Genomic DNA, 5,093 nt, shown 5'->3' with positions numbered 1-5,093 from the left:
AGGGTGTAAGGAGGCTATCCCTAAACATATTATGGAAGTGAAAAAAAAATGGACTGCAAAAGGGAAAGAAGTTGGACAAAGAGAATCGAGAACTGATATGGATAAAACCTCTCAGTAGACACAACCAGCATTGAATGAATTCTATTTAGGCTACATGAGAATTTATTTAGAGAGGGGGGGGCTGAGAAATGCGCCCAAAATAATTAAAGGCAAATTGGAACTAAGGGAAATTGTGGGAGTTATAAGAGCCTGTCAGAGACACAAGTTTTGCTTTTTGGGGGGAAATAACAAATACAGTATTAATATTTTACATGTATAATATTTGACAAAAAGGACTTTTGAATGAAGCATTTCCTTTTTATTATGTCTTATTGCCCCCACTGCTATTGTATTTTCTTACCTGTTCTAGGACATCAAATTGAGAATTTTGGAGACCTTACTGAAAGTAATGTACAAATTGACAGAGCTAACCATCTTAAAGTTAAAAATTGGCATGAAGTAGCATCGTTTAAAAAGACCGTAAGTGTAAATTTGGACCTTATCATAATTATACTTGAAATTAAGTATAACTGATCATAGGAAGAGGGAAGGTAGTGCAGGGACAAAATTTCCTCCAGTGATAGAGTTTCTTTTCTTCAAGATTGATTTAAAGGTTTCTCATCCCAGAAGTATTTGAAAATCATCATTTAAAATACACTATTTTTTCCAATTTTTAATCCTATTCCAGGTATCTGTAGTGATATCAAGTTTTTTAGTTATTTTAGTTATTACATAAGCCTGCCAAGAGTACTAGGGATCGCCTGTCTAGCGGTCTCTTGATGGCAGTTAGGAATAGGTTTTGTAGTACTTTACTTGAGCGTTTTGATTTTTTTCTGGCTATTGATTTGGAGAAATTTGCAATTATTTGTGACTATTTACCAACAAATTACTACAATATTTGCCCAGATCAGAGATTTCCGGCAGCATGTGTTTCATTTTCTAAGTTATTAGCAAAAATCAAGGCCAGTAATACATTGATTTAGCTTTGGGTGACTCTAACACTGATTTGACCGACGTTTCCTTGCCCTGTTCACAAATTTTGTTATCCTCTTTGCCCAGTGACTTATTTATTATGGACAAGACACGTTTGACTTACACACTTTTCTGGAAGCGTTTCTAATATAGATTTTGCATTGACCAATATATCTGAGTTATGTTCTCAGTCAGTGGTCTCTCCAATGGACTTATTTTAAGTGACCATTCTCATCTAGAGCTACTAGTCCCTATTAATCCTTCATCCTTGTGTCCAAACAGTTTGAAAAACTGTTTGGACATTGCCTTTTTGCCCAAACAGTTTGAAAAACTAAATTGGAACTATATTAATCTACATTATTATCAGTTTACTTCAGACTCTCTGCCAGATAAAATTAGAGTTTCCTTCCATCTTCTAGCTAGTTCTCCTTCATCTGATCTCGTAAACATTGAGCTTTATCTGTCCCAGATAGCTCATGCTCTAAAAATTGCAGCCATTGCTTCTGTTCCTCTTGAAAGAATAAGGAGGGGTACCAGGAAAATAGGCTGGTCTGCATATCCAGGCCTAAAAGAGGCAAAAGTACGTCACTGTTTTTGGCATAATGTGTGGATTGACGCTGATAAGCCATGGTCTGTGGTCCTTTTCCATCTTACAAAGCATACAAAGAATAAATTCTGCAAACTTGTCCATTCACAGAAAAAGGATCAAATCACTGAGCTACCATCTAATCTCAGTAATACCCCTTCCCATTTATGGCACTGTGTATCTAAATTGACATCCTTTCCAACTTCTTTTCCTGATGTTATTTCAATGAACTATTGGATCAAACGTTTTTCTAAAGTCTTTGCAACTGACCCTCCTCCTAAAGACAACACCTTTAAATAAAAACTATTAATGCATTTTCGTAATTGAAGTCCCCATACGAATTTTATTACAGTTTCCCCTTCTGATATTGAAAACCAGGTATAAATTTTGAAATCTGGCAAGTCTGCAGGTGTTGATGGGATCATGTCCAAACATTCCAAGCATGGCTCTCACAAGCTTTTCTTATATCGTTCTTTATTTTTTCAAGCTGCTTTGCCTCAGAATTATGTACCAAAGTCATTTTGTGAGGGCCTAACTTCTTGTATTCCGAAACGAGGTAAAAACCCTTCTGTTTGCTCATCTTACAGGCCTATTACAGTTTGGTCAGCTCTAAGGAAGCTTTCAGAAAAAATAATTTTTGACCAGGTTTATGATATAGCAGATATGGGGGACAATCAGTTTCGATTCCACAGAGGTCTTGGTGCTCAGAATGCTTATGGTACACGTCTTTCAATTCTTTGTCAGTATGAGTACTCCAAGAACGAATTATTTATTTGTGCACTTGTGGTAATTGCCTAATTAAACAAAAATAATTTAATATGAAATAAAACATTTATAACACCAAAAAAAAATAAAATACAAAATGCAAAATTTTGAAATACCACCTTTTCTTAGGATAAAAATATATACTCATATTTTATAGACTGGGGTAAACTAATCCATTTGCTAGGCAAACCTCTGCCCGTTTGATTCCTTGTAAGAAATACCTTGGATTATATGTTCAAATATCGTAAGTGTTTAAGTGTCTTATTATATTATCATAGTAGTCTAATAATTGTTGATTCTCTGGGACAATTAGTCCCTGCAGTTTTATAATACCAGAGGTTGTATCGTGTGTTGCATTAATAAAAGTATTGTGTTATAGCCAACCTCTCTACAATCTTATTTTAGTCCCTCGAATAATCCCAGCTGGTACGCCAAATTAGTCAGTTCAAAGCCTAAGGCACGCTACCAAAGGATATTTACCTTAGGACCATAATTATACCCTCTATACAGGGAGTAATAAGGTACCACCACAACCTACAATATACCAGCTGAAAACAGCTGGGTGGCCCCATAACGGTACTCTACAACAACCGTAAACTCACTTTACCACAACTTTAAGTTTTAACTAGTTGTTTAATGTTACATCTAAGCTTTGTGACTTTTAGTCAACGTGTAATTATTTTTTTTAAATAATCCGTTAAATGATTAATAATTCTAAATTAAGTTTGAAAAGAATGATGCAACAAATTGCCGACAAGAAATAGAATGTTTCTATTTAAGCGGCATATTGTGTCCAAAGTAACAAGAGAAAAAAATTAATTAACCTCTCGATTAACCAAAAAAAAGAATGCAGTTGTATGCACAAATTAAGTGTTTTTCTACTATATATGTATTCTAATGCGAAAATTTATTTTAGATACAGCATTATTTTTTTTGGAAACCAAAATTTTTTGTAACATCTTTTAGTATCCATTTTTCAATCAATTTTTTCGACGCATTTTTGGAAGGTAGCCAAATTCAAAGCCAGTTCAATTGTACACTGATACCAACAGCTCACACCATTAGAAACTAAACCATAACTGGTCAACTATTATTTTGAAAACTGTATGCAGTATTAAAAAACTCTTCTACCAATTAATCATCAAGAGAGATAAACTCAGAACTTAAATTAGGCCTAGAAAATGTAAAAGAAAGTGCTACTTGTAGCCTAAATGGCTTTATATTATTGAAAGAATATGTGAAAATGCTTTGTGTCGGAAAAATAAGTGAAAGTTTAAAAACCAAAATTGTTATGTATAATTTACCCAAGGCATTCCTAACCACAGAAGATAAATATTAAATAAACCACATTATCCAAGAATTAAGTTATTAATGGGAATTAAGTTTAAACTCAAATCAATCATATAGTTTCAAATATAATTTTAAATCTAATTTAAGTAAAGACACTGATATAAATGCTTAAGCCATTGTGGGTCAAACTACAAGAGAAGATGCATGTTATCAAAGGGTGTAAAAAGAGTTATCGTCATCAGACGAAAAGAATAAAGAAAAAAAGAAGAAAGAAAAAGAAGAGAAAGAAAAAAAGAAGATGATAATAACAAGGATAAATTCCAAAATTGATATTCTTGGAAGACATAAACATTTGGCCATAAATAGTACCCTAATGAAACCCTTTGAGGTTAAATGAACAGAATGACCCATAAATAATGGCAGCATAAAAATCATGTGCAAAATGCTTAAAATTTGTTGTTTTAAAAGTAAAATATATAGAGTTGGGGACAACTCGTGTTAAAGGGGAGAGTACTGTGGTAATTGCATAATTAAACAAAAATTAATTTAATATAAAATAAAACATTTATAACGCAAACAAAATACAAGATACAAACTTTTGAAACACCACCTTTTATTAGAATAAAAGTATACATCCTGGAATGTGTGGGCTTGAGAGGATCTTTCTCAATAACCAATTTCCTGGCTAAGTATGACAATTGGCCAGAGAAATGCAGTTGACATTATATATATATATATAAATATATATATAAATATAAATATATATATATAAATATATATATATATATATATATATATATATATATATATATATATATATATATATATATATATATATATATATATATATATATATATATATATATATATATATATATATATATATATATATATATATATATATATATATATATATATATATATATATATATATATATATATATATATATATATATATATATTATTCAAATATATTCATATTCAGATTTTTTAGACTGGGGCACACTAATCCATTTGCCGGGCAAACCTCTACCTGTTTGATTCCTTGTTAGAAATACCTTGGATTATATGTTCAAACATCGTAAGCGTTTAAGTGTCTTATTATATTATCATGGTAGTCTTATAATTGTTGATTCTCTGGGACAATTAGTCCCAGCGATTTTATATTACCAGACGTTATATTGTTGGTTGCATTAATAAAAGTATTGTGTTATAGACAACCTCTGTACAATCTTATTTTAGTCCCTTGAATAAGCCCAGCTTATACGCCAAATTAGTCAGTTCAAAGCCTAAGGCACGCTACCAAAGATTATTTACCTTAGGACCATAATTATATCCCCTATAAAGGGAGTAATAAGGTATCAACTACAACTTCATTTTACAACCTAAACTCTCTTGAAATCTGGGTTGAATCTGTTCATTTACAAGTCTCTTTGGTCAC

This window comes from Artemia sp. Qi Xiang Cuo, chromosome 7 (genome assembly GCF_049724085.1).
Source record: "Artemia sp. Qi Xiang Cuo chromosome 7, ASM4972408v1, whole genome shotgun sequence".
NCBI classification, from domain to species: domain Eukaryota; kingdom Metazoa; phylum Arthropoda; class Branchiopoda; order Anostraca; family Artemiidae; genus Artemia; species Artemia sp. Qi Xiang Cuo.
Note: the sequence above shows the minus strand (reverse complement) of the source record.